At 41.3% G+C, this 20,352-nt stretch overlaps 1 pseudogene; it reads left to right on the top strand.

Moving 5' to 3' along the window:
* Window positions 1-12,205: 12,205 nt before the first annotated feature.
* Window positions 12,206-19,351, top strand: LOC130138621 (uncharacterized; annotated as a pseudogene).
* Window positions 19,352-20,352: the final 1,001 nt, after the last annotated feature.

The raw sequence follows: 20,352 nt of genomic DNA, 5'->3' as shown, positions 1-20,352 counted from the left end.
TAACCCTTCATTAGCGAATCTCAAACAACCTAATTTTACCAAATCCACTTAAAACCCAAGACCCTAGAATATCCAAGCCCCGACCTAATTTACCGAATCCACTTTTTTCAGAAGGGTCTTGCTAGCATAACAGCATTATTGTTTCCAAGCAATAATGGTGCAAGTTGGACCACACATCTTATATCATGTTCGATGAGTAACTAATGCGCAAAATCAGCGGGCCTTAGTTTAAACTTTCAATAATTACTAGACTTCATATTTTACAAGGGAAAACATAATTTGGTGACAATATTCAAGCAAAAAAAAAAGAAGCTCTTCAGGAAATTATATATTATTTTAAGGTGGATATTCTAAAAAAAAAAACACAGAGAGTAAGGATAAAACTATGTAAGGATTCATACGTTCAGAAAGGTAAATATACAGTACATGTATAATATACATTGAGGACTTTCAACTTTTAAAATTTTCTCATCACGTGAACACCGACTTAACTCTTTTCTCTTAGTCTCTCTTTCTAAATACGAAAGTTCACCAAACTCTCGTTGACTTTGATCGAACCAAACTGTCGTTGACTATCATCGAACATAATTAAATGGTACTTCACATTGAATCTTAGCAATTTGTCAAATGTCAATATAGTCATTTTTTTTTTATAGAAACTAAAACGCTTAAACCATTTTTCTGGGTTGTCTCCGATGATGGAAGCTCCCTTTACAGTATTTGACTGATAAGAAATTTTGGCAGAAAGGTTGAGACGATTGTTTAATTAAAGACGCTAATGACGAAAATATTATGGCAGTAAGGAACATTGAATTGACGTTACCTTAAATAGGTGTAGAGTTCCACTTTTTTTTATTGATAATTCGGAGGCAAGGTCGCGAAGAATCGGTTGCTTGGGGGCCAAAGAAACATCCTGCAAACCCTATGAACCGATTAAATCCAGCTCTTTGGCTTGAGTATATGGCTCTGACCTAGAAAAGTTAGATGCAGTTGGAAAAATTAGAATAAGAGCTGGATATTTCCATCATGCTCAAACTAATTGCACCAACTCTAAGGTTGCATTTGGTCGTCCGAATTCGGATTATGATATGATAGGATAAAGGGGGATTTAAAATCCTTCACATATCCCCGGATTGTAAAAATATCCTATCATATGTTTGGTGTAACCTAAGATAGGATTTGGAATATTTGAACATAATCTTTGAAAATCTTTGAAAATCCCATCTCTGGCTTTGCTCCTCTTGTACAATCTATGGGAAGTCGAGAGAGCATGACGTCTCTCTATTGACATGACTTCACGTAATTTTGCAATGCCCTCGTGAACAGCGAGAGGCACTTCCTAGGTCGTATGACTGGACTCCATTGCAGAAGAAAGTGGCTAAGAGAGGCAATAGTGGAGAAGGTGTGCGTTGTGGGATGGGCCCGCAGGAGGACGTTCTACACCATTGTGCCGTTGCAGTGTTGTTGATGCACAGTAGGTGGAACTTGATACTCGAGAGCGTGGTCGCCAAGAAGCTAATGAAGTGTTGGCCATTCTTCGTCAACCAGCAGGTAGACGGTCAGCTCATGAATGTTGTGTAAAAGGTTGGGCTTGGTGTGAAGGACGTAAGCGATTAGGGCGGAAAGGATGATCTATGTAAACTGGCTTGACGATCGCCTCTTTTCACCCTCACTTTTCGGAACATGATCGTCAGCCGGCGATGATGACCAGCGTGGTAAGAGGTGACGACCATTGGAAGTGACAACGATCAGTAATTTTAGTGATGGTCGCAATATCCAAAGCGACACTTTATCACTTTGTTAAAAGATAAAATATGAATTTTTTGGTTATTTTTTAAATTATATATCCAATCTGGGTTTATCCCACGCCCTAGGCTGGATTTCTTATCCAACATTTAATCCAGATTTATCTGGGTTTATCCGGTCCGGAGGACATTACCAAACACCAGATAGGATAATTTGTTATTCTATCCAAACTCAAATCCAGGCTACCAAACGCAACCTAAGAAATTAAGTTTAACTTTCATAACGAAGTAGAATTTGGCATCAGAGTCTTAAACTCATGTGAAAGGAAAAAATATTAAGGAAAGTATGATTCTTAAGAACGTAAATGAAGATTGATATCGAAACAAAAAAGAAAAGCTAAGTCACAAAGTGATATAAGAACTAGATCTAGTAAATATTATCTCATACTTGTTATTTCAATCATGGTGATTTAAGTTTGAGGTTTCTTTTTCTTCCTATATCCTTTCTTTGGCCATTTCTATCAACGGATTCTTGATTTCCAAGGAAATCCAATGGGAAAGTATGTGATGCAGGATTGCATCATCACTTTTGCAAGAGTAACATTGCTCTCGGCTTATATTACTTAAGCCATATGGGCGCCATGTCAACATTATTTGCTTTTTGGCGTTTCGATAAGCTTATCTATGGCTTCGGCTTCTTCTTGCTTGTAACCTCCATTGCAGTTCCAGAACGCCATGCAATTCTCGGTTACTTTGTTCGTGTATTGTTGTCCCGTCAGTTGGGTGATGAACGACACCTGCGTGAGCGTCACGAATGGGCCTGTTTCGAAAATAAGACAACGCTCATATTCAGTTTGACTAAGCATAAGCATAACTATAAACCTTAAAAAGTAATAATCAAAATGGTAGCACTCTTCAGTTTAACAACCTTACTTCATATTACATACATTGGTCGAATTTAGCGAGTGTGATTGCTTCTGTTAGGTTACAATCAGTACTGCGTTTAACAATCTTTATTTCCCAAAAGCAGAAGTCCAGAAAAGCGAGCTTTTGATAAAATCAGAATGGTGCATAGATGAAGATATTATTTATACTCATGCAATGCGGACAAAGATAATTACAGTTTAATAATGAGATCGGTCAAAAGGCACACTCCCCCGCATCGGTCTAGTGCATTCGGGATTTCACTCTCGGGATGGTCCCAATAAGATTTGAACCCAAGACTATACGCAGATAAGTAAACTCCATTTACATCTAGGCCAAACACACCTTAGTAGGAAGGTAGTTGGCCACTGCAATAAGCTAATTCTCCTCAAAGCTATTGGCTTTACCTGTAGTTATGTCTATTGATAATACTCACAAGTCACAAACAGTGTGTTTGTGTGTGTAATAATCAAGTCAGATCCAAGAATTATGGAAAAAGTCAACAATTGTTTACTGCTTCCTACTCTCTGATCGTGGATGATGCTCATAATGTATTCGAAGTTCCCTTTATCCCCCACAGATATGCTGATTATATACTACTTTTGCAGACTTTTTGTCATGGAGCCAGCTGGGCATCGAACAAGTTCAAACTCCAAGAGTTTCGTCATTTCATAAATGACACTGCCTTATGTATTTGTCTTACCCAACATTGATTACACGATTTCACGAGTTTATCTTAATTAAAAGGATGAGTAAGAGTGATAGAATAGAAATTAACATCAGTTGGATCACCAATGGGTGTATTTCACGTACTTCCCATCAACTTCCAAGCCCCTCACTCCTGCCAGTGCCATGTCCATGGATCCATTATTTCATTCCATAGTTTCAATCAAAGAAACGCAGTGTGAGGTATCATAACAATAGGAATAAAGCTGCTGTGAATGCATAGCGGAGTAGAAACCATTGACTGCTAAAGTTTTCAGAGGTTTGGTTATTTTTTCCTTATTTTCCAGCAGATACTAGCAATTGTCCATGGTTTAAATTGGAGCTTGGGGAAAAAGCTTTCAGGTAATGAAGATGGAAAAACTTTAAAATTGGATGCGTGGTACTATTATAGTAGGTATTGTCTCTATAAGGAAGATTTTTAGCATCTATAGAAATCATAAGTACAAATGTTCTTCAAAAAAAAGTTCCGGGAAGGAACCATGCATGGTAAATGGTCTTGTCCAAACTCCGCATGCACCAAGTTTTCAAAACAGTTACATCTTATAGATCTCACGTGGACCATATGAAATGTTTGAACTGTAATTATAAAAAGAAAAAAAAAAGAATCAGCAATAGTTCGGAGAAGGCTTTAAGAGCAAATATCGCATAATTGATTTCCACAGTTGAATCTAATTCCCATGAATAGGCATGAACTTCCAAAATTAACTCTCTCTGACCCAAAAAAAGGAAAAAAATTTCAAAAAATCATCCCGACTTTTCATTCACATGTCAGCTTGCATCTCCAAACAAAATCCCCAATGTGCTTCTCTCTCTTCTCGGCCACGGGCAGGCTCAACCCTCGACCAAGCTTCGTTGGTGTCGAGCTCAATTCGAGCTCCGCCAGCGATTCGAGCTCTACCAGCATCAAGATTGACTTGAGCTCTACCAGCATCGAGCTCAATGAATCTAGGTTAAGCTCGACGGGTCTGAGTTGAGCTCCACGCCGGCGGAGCTCAACCAGATCTGGGTCAAGCTCGATGCGGAAGTGTTCAACAGGTCGTGGCTTAGCTGGAGATGGCGGTTGGCTACAACGAGATGAGCACCAGCCGTGCTGAGGAGGAGGAGAAGGCCTGAATAGTGAGGGCCCATTTCCTAAAATCAAGAACTTTTTGTCTCCGATTATATCCCAAACTTTTTTTGTCTCATAAAAAGCCAACTTTTCTTTCTTCAATTTACTAGTTACTTTTGTCAATTTTTTAATATTATTTTTTATTTTTTCGATTTTTTTTATTTTTCTTTTCTTTTCTTTTCCTTTCCTTTTCTTTTTTTTTTTCACTCCCGCGGCGCGGACCGGCCGATCGGCCAGCGGGGGCGGCCGAGGTCGGCCCCGCCGGACTGGCGAGCTCGGCCCGCCGCCGGCGCCGGCGAGGCTCGCCGCCCAAAGCAATGGCGAGGTCGGTGAGGTGAACCTCGCGTTGGCGGGCGAGGCCCTCGCTGCAGCGGCCGAGCCTCACCACCACGGCGAGGCTCGGCCCGCGGCTATTGCCGAGGTCGGCCTCGCCACGCGGCGAGGCCGAGCCTGCCGGGCGGCCGGCGTGGCCGAGTTCTCGCCAGATCTGGCGAGAACTCGGCCACGCCGGCATCGACGAGGTCGGCCTCGCGCAAAGAATCGGAGGTTCGCCCTCGGCCGAGCCTGCGGTTGGCGAGGCCGAGCCTCGCCGGCGCCGAGGTCGGCCTCGCCCAACGCCGGCGAGGCCGAGCCCGCCCGGCCGGCGGGCTCGGCCCCAGGCTATGGCGAGGTCGGCCTCGCCCAATGCCGGCGGGGCGAGCCTCGCTAGCCGCCGGCGGGGCCGACTCGCCGGCCCGCCTAGGCCGGCGCCGGACCGGCGACCGCCGTAAGGGGAAACAAAAAAAAAAGAAAAGGAAAGGAAAAAGAAAAGAAAAGAAAAATAAAAAATTCGAAAAAATAAAAATAATATTAAAAATTGGACGAAAAGTTAACTGGAGATTTGGGACAAAAGTAAAGTTTGGGGTTTTTGAGACAAAAAGTTTGGGATATAATTGGACAAAAGCTAAAGTTTAGGTTTTTAGGGAATTGAGCCCGAATAGTGAGTGGGTGGGTGGGTGAATCATGGTCAAGGGCAAGTGTTTCTAATTGTTGGGGGATTTGAAATAGTTGGAGGGGCAAAGTTGGAATGAAAATGAAAATCCATAGACAGGACTAAATTTTTTTACTACAACTTAGGATGCTAATTATAGGATTTAGAAAATTCAAGGGTTAATACCATGAAGAACTTCAAACTGATACACATGTGATAAATTTATCCTAAATTAATTTTTTGATCACCAAAAATTCTAAACCGGTATACTTATGATAAATTTATTCAAAATTAATCTTTTGACCATCAAAAACCCCAAACCGGTACATTTGTTACAAATTTACCCTTTGTTAGTTTTCTTTAAATTGAATTAATATCATGAAAAGTCACAAACCGGTACACCAATGACAAACGGAAGGTAAAACCTTAGACTGATATTCTTGTTAACTGTCACGAGCTATCCAACTCAGCAATTTGATGATAAAATTTAATAAACACTAATGGAGGGTAAATTTATTATAGGTGTGTCAGTTTGGAGGTATTAACCCAAAATTCAAATAAAGAGAACTTCAAATAATTGTCATGCATATACATGAGGCCACAAACTTATTATTTTTATTTCATTGACAGCTGACACATAGAAAAGTTTCGACAATTACCCTTAATCACTTACCTCTAGAGGATAAATAATTATATTAAAGAGAATTATAGTTCCTCGACCATGTAATAGGATTGATAATGGATTAGTAAAACATCTACTCGAAACTGTGTACATCCTGCTATATACTATTTAGTTATGCAATTCTCACTTTGTTGATAAAAAAACCACACGCAAACTTTGTGATTTCCAATGATAAAACATGACTCGTAAATGTTGACCGTTCTATTTAATATCGATGCAAATAGAAACTCATTGAACATAATTTTAGTACTAAAAATATATAAGGACCTGCCCCGCCGCCCCGCCGAGGAACAGGGTGTTGCCGGAGCCCGGAGGTTTCGCCGTCGGCAGGAAGATGAAGCTCTCGATCCGAACCTCACTCGCTAGCGGCACCATCAATGGAGACATTTCCGAACCCATTTTTCTCCTCTTCTTTGCTAAAAAAACTATGTCTCTAAATGCAGGCAGGAACACACCAAAAAAGAAAAAAAAATGCAGGCAGGAAAGTTGCTGGTGCTGAGGATATGGACTTCAATTTATAGTGGCCACGAGGAGAAGTGAAGTGTTGGATCCGTGCAGGATTTTAATGTTCTGAGCAATTTATAATTGATTCTAGCTAACAGTCCCTCAACACTATTCTAAAACATGTGTGTTCTCCTCTGAGCAACCAATGGAATTTTGTTGGAAGTATTGTAATTCGAGGCCAACGAGGCATGTGCATGGCGTTACCTGGGCGGGTCCCTAGAAATCGAGAGATCTGCATACCTTTGGAAAGATCCTCGTCACTTTACAGCTCTACACGCTATGTCTATGTTACAAAGAGCCAATGACTCGCCAACTTACATCGATGCTGCGAACAACAAAAGCGAGACAATCCCTCACCGCCAGCTAATGATGGAGATGCCCTGTCCCCCACACCCCATGTCCCACACAGGAAATATTTATCGAAAATTATCCGAAAAATCCTAAACTTATTGCGCTTTTACCAATTCGATCCTAAACATTATGATTTTGAGAATTGAGTCCTAAATATTTTGACTATTTGCCGGTTGAGTCCATTCGGCCAATTTTGGCCGGAAATTACTGACGTGGACGCTGACCGTCTTACGTGGCACCACCGGCACCAACTTGGACTTTTTGGGCAATTTCTAATAATATTTATGTACCCCTTGCCAACACCAACCGATATCCAAATTTATCTGCCTCGCTTGCGTAAATTAATGAGATTATTCATGCTAGTATCTGTGAAGAAAATACAATACTTTGTATTACAAAATTTATACATCTCATATATAGATATTAGCTTAAGTTTTGGGATTTCCAAATTTTAAGGTTATGACCGTGAGCGTGGGCGGGATAGGGCCGACCATATCCATATCCATCCCGTGCCACATGCGGGGAGCAAAGTTCGCTCAATCCCCATACTAAAAACTAGACCTGTCAAAATGAGTCTGGGTCATATATGGGTCACTACAATTTTGAAAGGTCTATATTAAATGGGTTTTAAAATGTGAAGCCCAAAGCAAATGGGTCTAAATGGGTTAAATTTAGAACCCATTTCCAACCCATTTTCAAGCCATTCCCTCTTTAGCCTTATAAAATTATTTTTTAAAAAAAATTGAAATTATATCTTTTTCTTTATCTTTTTTTTCTTATCCCTTCTTCTTCGGCTGGCCAGAGGCGAGGGACAAGCTCGCCTGAGGCTGGCGAGGCCTCGCCAAATCTGTGAGCTCGAGCTCGCCCTCGCCGATCTGGCGAGCCTCGAGCTTGTGGGCCTAGTGAGCCCAAGGCCACGTCGGCTTGGCCTAGCCTTGCCTGAGGCCGGCAAGCTTGAGCTTCGCTAGTCGTCAGCTGTCGCCGTGGCCGGCGACCAGCTGAAGAAGAAGGAAAAAAAAAAAGAAAAAAATTCGATTTTCTTTAAAAAAAAATAAAAAGAAAAGAAAAGTAAAAATAGAAAATAACTAAAAATTCTATTTTTTCTTAAAATTTAAAAAATAAAAGAAAAATAAAAATAAAAATCATTAAAATGAGAGCACAAAGGACAATCAAATAATATTTTCCATACGAAATGATGGAAAATATTTTTTAATTCATTTTCAGATTTTAGTCAAACATCGGAAAATATTGTTATTTTCTTGGAAAATGACTTTTTACTAGAAATGTCACATTTTCAGTGAAACAAACAGAGCGTCAATTTAAAAAAATTATAAAAATTATCCACTAAATTTTTATTGAATATAAGTGTTTTAATAATATAATTTTTTTAAAAAATATCATAAGAAACAAGTTTTCCTAGATTGGGTTAAAATGTGGAAGTATTTTCGTAATATGGTTGGGTCGGGTATGGGTCAAGAAATTTACATTACGGATAAATGAGTCATAAACGGGTTAATGGGTCAATTTGAGTCGGACCATTTATGACCCAATCCAAGCTCGACCCAACCCACCCATTTAACATGTCTACTAAAAACCGTTAGGATCTAGGCATAATACGATTATCTAGTGGGTGGATAAAATTGTCGTTCCCGTAGGACGAGCCAAAATAATGTACACATGGGGATTCAACAAAAAGTACGACACCCGAGAGATTCAGTAATCAATATATACCTTTGAGGCAACATTAACTTTGCGTGGAAGGAAGGGGTCAATTATTTCGATACAAATGCACTGAGGGTGCGTTTATTTTAAGGAAAATTCAAGAATTTGGAAACATTTTCCAAAATAGTGATTGCTTACAAAAATGAATAAGTGAAAAATATTATCATCATTCATGAAAATAGTTAGGTATAAATTGTTGTCAATGAAAACATTTTATGTTGGCTAATTAAGCGATATAATCAATCAATTTTGTGGAAAATGTTTTCCAAATTTTGAGTTTTCTGTAAGACAAATACACCAAAAAATGGTGATTCCTTTGGCATCAATTTAAAATTTATATCAATAACAACTTTTTGTCATGTGAAATTCCTGTAAAGCAACCTAGGAGTTTTGTTCTCCTAAAAAAACAAGATTGAAGTTGTAATATCTCAGGAAAAAAAAGGGATGAAATAAAAGAAAGAGAAGAAAAATTGGGAAAAGATAAAAAAAAAGGAAGCTCTTAAGTTTCTAAGGCTATGTTTATTTTGCGGAAAATGAATGCTTTACAAAAAAATTTCTTAAAAAAATGATTGCTTGTATTATTAAAATAATTAGAAAAAAGAAAAATATTTTCATTATCGATAGTAATTTATATTTGAACATCTTCGTGGACGATGAAAATATTTTTCATTTATTAACTTTTGTAAGTGATATAAGCGATCATTTTTAAGAAAATTAATATTTTCCAAATCATATGATTTTAATAATAACCAGCGCGAAACGAGCCCACCGAGCGCGGCCCCCCCGCGGCGGCCGCCTCCACCGACCTCGCCCCCTAGAGCCCTCGCCCGGCGGCCCCCCCCCCCGGGGGGGGGGGGGGGGGGGGGGCCCTCCCCCCCCGGGGTTATGTGGTTGGCGGGGGCCACCCGGGGAAAAACTCAAAAATAAAAAAAAAAAAAATAGAACAACCTCTTTCTCCAAAACTACAAATTTAAACCAAAAAAACATCCCAAACTATTTAAACAAAAGAATTACTAGGACGTTACCAAATAAGTTTAAATATATGTCCTACCTTCTCCGGCAGTGCTTCGGCAAATTTCCCTCAATGACATCCTTGACGTGAATGGATACTCCACATGACGGCGAACACGTAGAACTTGCCAGGGATATGATTCACTTTTGGTCATCGTCTATGGAGACCGGGAGCTCAATTTAAAATCATCTAATCTAAATTTCCAACAATGATATTGGTGTTCGGTTAAGATGACAAGAGCGGGAGGAGGTGATGATTTGTGAGTGAGGAATGGTGAATATGAGGAATTGATAAATGATTCTAGCTACCAGTATCTCCACACTATTCTAAACGCCCAATACAAAAAAAAAACTCCAAACTTTAGGCTTTGTCCCAATTATATCCTAAACCTTTTTTTATCTCCTAAAAAACCCCAAACTTTTGCTTTTGTCCCAAATTTACCACCGTTAACTTTCCGTCCAATATGGCCGTTAATGATCCTACATGGATTTTCCACGTCACCATGGAAAGCTGACTGGATATATTCTTTACAAAACGCTTCTTGGATAAGCATTAGGGTTTGACTTTTCAATTGTTCTCCCGACTTCATATCGTCTCCTTTCTCTCGTTCATCTCACCTCCTCTCTCTGGTTCATCACGCTTGAATCCATGGCACTCATTCCTCCATCTCTTGCGTAAGCGCTCGGAGTCCCCCATCTCTCGCACTCCTATGCTCGAGATGCTCGGATTCGGAGTCCTCCATCTCTCGCGCTCGGAGTCCTCTATTTCTCGCGCTTCCAAGATCGAGATGCTCAGAGTCCTCCATCTCTCGCGCTCGGAGTCGTCCAGCGCAAGTCCTCCATCTCTCACGCTCGAAGTCCTCCGTCTCTCGCGATTGGAGTCGTCCAGCGCAAGTCCTCCATCTCTCGTGCTCCTAGGCTTGAGACGCTAGGACATCTCGCGCTTGGATAGACTTTATCTCGCGCTTGAAGGTTAGGTCTGATTACGTCCGATTACCTTTTCTTTCTTTATTAATTTTTAATTTTTCATGAATTTTTTTATTTATTTACTTTTGCAGGTCGACCTTTGTTTTACTCGTAATTTGCTCATTGAAAATTGAAGTATTACTAGGTTGAATCAAAAGCATTGGTGAATTATTCAAATTTTAACCCTAAAATCAGATGTTGTTTCTAGTTTTCAATTTATGACTCTGTTTTTTAACAGAATGAAAGAGACGGTGATGATAGTTCTTCGGAATGGAGTGATGAAGAATTAAGAATATCATATGAAGACACGGCTTCGGATACTGAACCTCTAAGCGGCCCTGACGATGACAAACGATTAATAGGTACGATCCTATGTGTGACCATGATGAGAAAATGTTTAATCTAGGCATGAGATTTGAATCTCATGAACAATTCAAGAATGCTGTGAAGAAATATGCTGTAATTAATGGATTTAACATTTCTTGGCAAAAGAGTGAAGAGAGAAGAATGATAGCGAAGTGTGTAGAAGGTTGTGGCTGGAGATTGTACGGTGGCTGGATTCAAAATGAGAAAACTTTTATCATAAAGAGTGTTAGAGACCCACATAATTGTAATCGAAACCTAACCAATAAGCAAGCCACTACTACATGGCTTGCTCATGAATACATGCCTAAGATTAGGGATAGGCTTAATTACTCAGCTGCAGAAATGCGGGCTGATGCAAGAGAAATGTTTGCTTTGACATTGGATAGAAAAAAAATGCTACAGAGCCATATCAAAAGCTCTTAGTCTTATAAGGGGCCCAATAGAGGAGCAATATGATATGCTGAGATCTTATATGGCGGAGCTCAAGAGAGTTAGCAAGGATGGAATATTTGAGATGGAAGTTAATCCAACAACCAAAGTATTTGAGAGGTTTTATGTGGGGTTTGTAGAGTTGAAACATGGGTTTTTAGCTGGATGTAAGCGTGTCATAGACTTGGATGGGTGCTTTCTTAAGACTGGATTGAAGGGTATGTTGTTCTGTGCTGTTGGACGAGATGGAAACAATCAAATGTTTCCAATAGCTTGGGCAGTTGTCGAAGTTGAATTCGAGGCATCTTGGACTTGGTTTCTCACTCTATTATTCAATGGCTTGATGGCGGGCAGAGGCAAAGGTTGGACTTTCATCAGCGATCAGTAAAAGGTAATATCTAACCTTTTGTCTTTGTTGCTTGTTACACGACACTAGTGCAATCATTGATGTCACTTGTTTGCTTTTTATTGGCTAATTTGGTTGCAGGGACTAATGAATGCAGTTTCATGGCTAGCTCCACAAGCAGAGCATCGAAATTGTGCAAGACACATATATGCTAATTGGAAAAAATTGCACAAAGCGGATGCTCTTAAGCATCTCTTTTGGAGGGTTGTGAGATGTACATTTCAAGTTGATTTTGACCTAGCAATGGCAAATTTGAAGATGGAGTGCCTTGAAGGTTACGAGGACTTCCTGAGGCAAGGCCCTGAGCACTTTTGTATGGCTTTCATCAAGATAGGAACTAAGTGTGATGCGGTTGATAATAACTTAAGTGAGACCTTCAATGGATACATTTGCATACCAAGAGAAAAACCCATACTTGAGATGCTTGAAGAAATAAGAACGATGTTGATGGAGAGGATGGCAGAGAGAAGTCAGTTAATGGTTGATCGAACAGATCCTATTTGCCCAAGGATTAGAATGAAGTTGGAGAAAACTAAACTAGAGTCTAGGCATTGTATTGCTAGCGCGGCAATGGACAATAAATTTCAGGTTCAAGTGTATGATGATAAATTTGTGGTTGACTTGAATGGGAAGACTTGTGCTCATAGGGAATGAGATATCTCCGGAATATCATGTAAACATGCCATATGTCGTATTACTTTCATGAAGTTAGATATCAATGATTATGTTGATGATTGTTTCAAAAAAGAAGCTTATAAAAGATGCTACCAATATCCCTTCCCAGCCATGAATGGAAAAAGAATATGGCCCCAAGTTAGTGGTGAGCCAATCAAACCCCCACCTTACAAAAGAAAAAGGGGGAGAGAAAAGAAAAACAGAATCAAAGATAAGGATGAGCAAAGTAGCGATGGTAAGAAATTGATGAAAGTTGGAGTCCAAATGCGATGTACAAACTGCCTTCAATATGGGCATAACAAGAAGACATGCAAGAATCCTACAGCATCAAGGCCACCCAAAGTAAGTCTTATTCGAAAATTGTGTAATTTTTTTTTAAAGAGATTTTTTTTTGGTTATATTGATTGATAACATTAGTATTTCTTGTTCACCGGTGTGGGTTCTCTGGGATTCTGGTGTACCGATGGTCTGATCCTTCTGGAAACTGGAGGATAGGGGCGCCTGATACTCCTCCTAGTCATACTCTCAGGTATAATCGCTTGGCTCTCTCTCTGGGCTGGTTGAACAGATCTGTGTTTACTCGGTGAGCTACTGTTCATCTCCTTGAATCTCTGCGATTTCTGGGTAGTCTGGTTGGAACTGAATCTGGGGATTGGCCCGCTAGTTTGGCTGGGCATAAGTGTCGTGATAGTATCCCCCTTAGTATTCCGGTTGGTGGATTCCCGTTGTGTCCCTCTCTGCACTCTATGGCAGTTCTGGTATAATGATGACAGAAAACCCTGACTCTTGTAAGGCGATTCCTGAGCAAAAGTCGGCCAAGGCTCTGATGACATCTAAGGAGTCTGTGGTGCTTCCTAAGCATCTAGCTCCTTCTGCAATGGGGTTATCCCAAGCTAACCCCCAATCAGCCTCGATGGATGCCAGGACAATAATTCCCCCGGCTGCATTAGATACCCCGGGTACCTCTAATGCCTATACTCATCAGGGCCAGAAGCCTCCTAGGCGAGGAAGAAGTCGGGGGAGGAATATGTCTAGGATACCTCGAAATGATACTGGTGTTGCTGAGGATAAGTACAGAGATGATAATTCGTTGGCCCCTCAAGTTGCAAAGCGGTCAATATCCGGACGGAGCCGGAGCAAAGGTGCTTCATCTCCCAAGGCACCCCAGGTGGGTTCCAAACAACCAACAGCCCAATGTTCTTGGGCAGCAGTGGCTAGATCTGCTGAACAGGGTTACAAGTTGTCTTATATTCCCCCTACTTCGATTGGGGGCAAACTGATAGTTAATATCTCGGACGAGATTCTTGCGAATTCCAATCCAAAATGGAAGGAATGTCTTGTTGGTTATTATGTAGGCAAAAAGCTACCCTTCAAACTGACGGAGAATGCTTTCAAAAATGTGTGGGGAGCCCATGTAGTAGAAGTCATGGCCAATGAGGATGGGTTTTATTTTTTCCACATCCCGGATGAAGAAGTCAGGAGGAAAATTGTTGGTGGAGGCCCAATCACCATTTCCAGGGTCCCCATGATTATACAACAATGGCACCCGACCATTAAGTTGCTGAAAAACCAGCACCAGTCCTTGCCTATCTGGGTAAAATTGAGAGAATTACCCTATGCATTGTGGTCAGCTGCGGGTATTAATGCGGTTGCAAATGCCATAGGTAAACCATTGTATGTTGATACTCATACTGAAAAATTGAGAATGATCTCATATGCGCGGGTTTGCATTGAGATCAAGGCAAATCATCCTCTGCCGGACACTGTTGAACTCTTCCTTAATGAGGAGAAATGGACCATAGCTGTGGAATATGAATGGAGACCGAAATCTTGCTTGGTATGTGGAACTTTTGGACATACGTGTCCCCTACCTCAGTAGCCACTGCTGATGCTCCTGTGGTCGGTCCAGCAGCCCAGGGACCTGAGACGTCTGTTCAGGAATCCCCTCTCAATTCGGAAGGGGAATGGGAAACAATTAGTAAGAGAAAAGGCGTAGGAAAGGCAAGTTCCTCTTATCCTGTGCCAGCCCCCGGTGACAGTTCTGCCAACTCTATGCCCAAGGTTGGAAGCACAAAGGTCCGGCCCATCTTGCCTTCCCTTAAAGCAAGATCTTTAGCTTCTTCTGGAGAATCTTCGGACGCTGAAGACTCTGCCTCTGAGGTAGCCAGTGATACTGGCGGCGACCCTGAAGGTGATCTGCCTCCCGTTGTCCCTCCAACTTCAAAATCGTTGTCTGAATCCATCCTAGCTGTTGTCTTGGAGCGGGTGACTTCTAATCCTCCTCCTCCTATCACTAAGAAGGCTACTCCCAGTCCAGTTAGCAGTTCTAATACTGCCCCATCTACTACCCCGAAGCCTAAAAAGCGGATGGGGAAGAAAAAGCGGTAGTCCTCCCCTTCAGGTATTATGTTTTTTGGCGTTTGGAACATTAGGGGTCTCATGCATCCCGTTAAACAGGCTGAAATAAGATCTCTTGTGAGATCCAATTTCCTTTCTTGTATTGGAATTATCGAGACGAAGGTCGTTCCGTCTCTTTTTGATAATGTTTCTAATGATCTGCTTCCGGGTTGGAAATGGACATCCAATTATACCTCATCCTTTAGGGGAAGGATTTGGGTGGGGTGGAATCCTCATGATGTGGAGTTGGAAGTTGTTTCGATTTCATCCCAGGTTATCCATGAGCTCCTCCGAATTTTGGCTTTGAACAAACACTGTTATTTGTCGGTTGTCTATGGTGAACACACGTTTGTCTCAAGGCGTTCCCTATGGACGGATCTTATTCACTCAAGCTCTCGGTTTGCCTCTCATCCTTGGATTGTTGTCGGTGATTTCAATGCAATCCGCTTCCACTCGGACAGGATTGGTAGCTCTAATGCGTGAATTCCCGCCTTTGATGAGTTCAGAATTTGTCTAGATCAAGCTGGTCTGGATGATCTCAGATACACCGGATTTAGATTCACTTGGTCGACCTCCTCAGGCAAACAGAGGAAAATTGATCGTGTTCTAATCAACGAGCAATGGGCTACAGAATTCTCATTCTCTGAGGCTATTTTTCTAGCCCCTGGCGTCTCCGATCATACCCCTATGATCGTTAGGATTGTGCCTCCCAACTCTTCAAGGAAGCCGTTCAAATTCTTTAATTATTGGATGACCCATCCCTCTTATACAGAGATGGTCACTCGGATTTGGGAGTCCCGGATTTCTGGTTCCCATATGTTTGTCCTCTGTCAGAAACTCAAGCTCCTTAAAAGGAGTCTTAAACAATTGAACAGGGGTGCTTTCTTTGATCTTTCTTCCCGCACTGCCTCTGCAAGGGCGTCCCTTATGTCCACCCAAGAAGCTATTGCGGCTGACCCTTCTAACATGGACTTGAAGATCATTGAAAAAGAACAACTTCTGTCTTTCTCAACTTTAAGAATCCAAGAGGAATCTTTCTTCCGCCAGAAATCCAGAATCAAGTGGTTAAAGGAAGGGGATCGCAATACCAGGTATTTCCACCACTTTGCTACTAAGCGCTGCCTTCAAAACCGAATTCTTTCGGTAACTGATTTTGGCGGCTCTACTATCTCGGACCCGGGACCGGTTCGTCAGCACATTATTTCCTATTTTGAGAATATCCTTGCTGCAAACCCTTCTGATTCTCCGCCTACTGTAGTTGAGCTACAAGCAGTAGTGGAAAAAACTCTCGATTCCAATCAGTCCAACTCCCTAGCCAGAGATGTTACTGACTTGGAAATTCGTGACTCGATGTTTTCGCTTGCCAAAGGAAAGGCCCCGGGTCCTGATGGGTTTAACGTTGATTTTTTCAAATCCTCTTGGGACATAGTGGGTCCTTCGGTCTCCTCGGCTGTTAAGGAATTTTTCCATTCGGGATCCATTCTAAAAGAAATCAACAACACCATTCTGACTTTGGTGCCTAAGATTCCAAATGCCTCGGCGATGAGTGACTATCGGCCTATTGCTTGTTGCAATACGATTTATAAATGCATCACCAAGATTTTGGCGAATAGAATTGCAGCGGTGTTACCATCTCTGATTAGCCCCCCACAGGCTGCTTTTGTCAAGAAGAGAAGAATTGGGGATAACATTTTGCTTGCTCAGGAGCTATTTGCTGGTTTTCATCATCAGCCTTATACGCCGAAATGTGCAATAAAAGTCGACTTCCAGAAGGCTTATGATACTTTGGACTGGGAATTCCTCCGTGTGGTTTTGCAATCGTTTGGCTTCCCTCAAAAGTTCATTGATCTTACAATGGCATGTGTCACTACTCCAAAATTCTCTGTAGCCATCAATGGAGATATACATGGATTTTTTACTAGTGGAAGAGGCATCCGTCAAGGTGATCCAATATCCCCCTACCTCTTCACTCTAGTCATGGAAATTTTCATCGGCATCCTCAACAAGCGATCCCGGACTCCAGGTTTCAAATTCTTCTGGAGGTGTAAGCCTACTAACCTGACACATCTCTTCTTTGCGGATGATGTTCTCTTGTTCTCTGAGGCAAATGTGGCTTCCACTAATCTACTAAGGGACGGCCTGCAAGTTTTCTCTACCTGGTCAGGCTTAAAGCCAAATCAAAGCAAGAGTGAGATCTTCTTCTCAGGTGGGTCGCGAGTCTTAAGGGAATCCATCCGGCAATCCTTTGGCTTTACCGAAGGTAACCTTCCCTTTCGTTACCTTGGTGTGCCTGTTATAGCATCCAGACTCAGTAAGGCAGACTGTTGCTCCTTAGTGAATGCCATCACAGCTAGAGCGACATCCTGGTCCCAGCGTTTCCTATCATTTGCGGGCCGTTTGCAACTCATCAAATCAGTCTTGCACGCTATCCAAGTGTTCTGGGCAAGTGTGTTCAGTCTTCCGATGTCTGTTCTTTCCAGTATTGAGAAGATACTAAGACAATTCCGATGGAAAGGCCCGGATCTGGGTGCTGGTGGAGCCAAAGTTTCCTGGAATGATGTATGTCTTCCGAAATCAGAAGGGGGCCTAGGCATTCGACGTCTGGCAGATTGTAATAAAGCTGCGATGCTGAAGCATATTTGGATTCTATTCACAGACAAGGAATCCCTTTGGTGTAGATGGATACATTCCAACTTCCTCAAACGGAAAAATTTCTGGGTTTCTCCCAGTCCAACTTTCTGTTCATGGACCTGGAAAAAGATCCTCGGATTACGTTCGGCATTCCATCTTCAATTCAAATGGCAAGTTGGGAATGGCGCTTCCACTCCCTTTTGGTATGACTACTGGCATCCTAGAGGCCCCCTCTGCTATTTCTTTACAGACAAGGACATATACTCTTCGGGTATCCCCAGACAAGCGACGGTGCGAGATTTTAATTCATCCACCTGGCAAGTGTCCTTTGTAACACAAACATTCAACTCCTGGTCGGGAAGCTGGCCTGTTATGGCCTCGGATCGAAGGGATCGGCTATCGTGGCAAGGCCACCCCTCCGGTTTTTTCTCTTTCTCTTCGGCATGGGACCTTTTACGGTATAAAGGGCTCAGTGTTCCTTGGAGCTCGTTTGTTTGGGACAATGGTATTGCTCCGAGACACAGCTTCTTGCTATGGCTTTATTGCCTCAACAGACTCCCAACTCAGGTGATGCTGCTGTCTTATCATAGAATTGCTGAAGGCTCATGTGCCTTTTGTCGTACAAGGCCCGACTCAATCGACCACCTATTCTTTGGGTGTGCTTTCACGGGCTCTCTCGCTCGATACTGGGCAGGTAATTGTAATTTATCTTTGACTGCTGGCTCGTGGATGAATATTGTAAGATGGGCTACCCGAGTCATTGGTGGACAGACCTTCCATCAACGTATTGCTCGTGCCTCCTTTGGAGCGATGTGCCATTGCATTTGGACTGAACGTAACAATATCCTTTTTAGGGATCGCAACCCCTACTTGCCTGCTATGCGTGCCCATCTGGCCAAGACTATAAGAGATGTGGCTGTTTCCCTTCAACCTGTCGTTGACACACCGCGTAACAGAAGACTTCAAGTCAAATGGGGTATTCCGGCCTCTATTTTCCAGTAACTCTAATGGCGTTAGCCTTATAGGTTTCTAATCTTATTTGGCCGCTGTTTTGGTGTAATTAGTGCTTCGCGCTTGGTGTATTTATGCCTTGTTTAGCTGTTACACCTTTGCACCCGTCGTGACACTTTTGTGTTGCCTCAGGTTCGAGGTTTTTGTGTACGGCTACTCCACTTGTAATTTGCGTGTTGAAAAGTCAATATATCTCTTACCTTACCAAAAAAAAAAACATTAGTATTTCTTTCCTTACCCAAAAAAAAAACATTAGTATTTCTTACCTTACCAAAAAAAAAAACATTAGTATTTCTTTTGTTTTTTCTTATGTAGGCCAAAAGAGGAAGACCAAAGAAGGCTATTGATGCATAGACCAGTGCACAGGCCAATGTACAATCTAACAGAGACTCTGCTATCATTAGGAAGGAGATGGCACAAGTTAGTTTTTAGACTTATATTATTTTCATAGAATGTGTATATTGTGATTAACATTTTTATGTTCATTTTGTATCTTCAGGCAAGACAAGGTTATGGACTTTTCATGTCTGAAGCCTCTGGGAATTCATATTTAAGGGTAATCTCTTTGTCTAATGTTTTTATATGTATGTTGAAAAGAAATGCAAATTGACGTGTTGATTTTTCATCCACTTCAGATGCCTGGTATTGATAGAGTTATTCACATTGGAGGTCCATCAATCTCCAACGGACAAACAATAGCAAGAAATGTTCAAATTTCACCGAGCCAATCTTCAATTGACATCTCAGAACCTCTGCACACTCAAGAATCTGGAATTGGTGGATTGTGAAGTTGGTCCGAAAAATATTAGTGATACTGATACATGAGGTTGTTGAGTTGTAGATTGAAAAGGGCAGTTTTTGTGGTGTTTGTATGTGGATTTGACAATGTAGTTTTGTATTAGGGATGTTTTGGTAATGTACTATGTTGAGTCGTGCATAACACGAAACTCCTTTTGCTGGCTGTTTTGAGTTCCATATGAATGAATTGATCATTATAAGTAGTTTTTTGAAGAGTAAACTTCCAGTTAGGTATCTTGACTTGTCTTTGATTTATGCAAAGCTTAGTGATAGAGGTTGTAAGCCTTTAGAAGTGCGGTGTAGAGCAAATTCCTTGGGGTCTAGCACTTTCAAGCAAGCCAGCATGTTGCTAACCCTGTTATTGTATGAGGCTTGTAGCATAGAGAAGAACGATGTTTGCAAGCCGTGCCTGATGTAGTGAACTCGCCAACTAGTGTATGTCTTTCTTCTCTTTACTTCATTTCTTCTTTGGGATTTTCACGTTATAATGTTAGCAATGAGGCAAAATTTAGTTTAAGAGGCAGCTAATTCCTCCTCTTTCTAAACATTGGGTCATTTTGATCTACATCTACACTTAACCATGGCTTCGATGAGGCACCAATAAATGATCGCTCAATGACCTCTTATCAGGTCAAGCACATGCCGATGTTGTCAATCAAAACAGACATTTATTTCATGGTTTTGAAATCACCACGATAATTCGAAGTGATATGTAATGTGCTTGGGTTTCATATTCGGTCATTTCAAGCTGGTTCAAGATTTGGATCAAATATTTTCTATTTTACATAACAAATTTTGTATCATCAGAACTTACTAATGTTTTAGATATATTATTGATGATTGATAAGTACATACTTTCTTACCAAGACAAAAATTGAATACCTGAAATGAAAAAAGCTACCTATGGTCATTTTTGTTAAAATAGATAAC

The sequence above is a fragment of the Syzygium oleosum genome, unplaced genomic scaffold, assembly GCF_021117445.2.
Source record: "Syzygium oleosum isolate NSW1041296 unplaced genomic scaffold, Sole_v2.1 Sole_v2.07, whole genome shotgun sequence".
NCBI lineage: Eukaryota > Viridiplantae > Streptophyta > Magnoliopsida > Myrtales > Myrtaceae > Syzygium > Syzygium oleosum.
The sequence above is the reverse complement of the archived record's forward strand: the minus strand, read 5'-3'. Positions and strand labels throughout refer to the sequence as shown.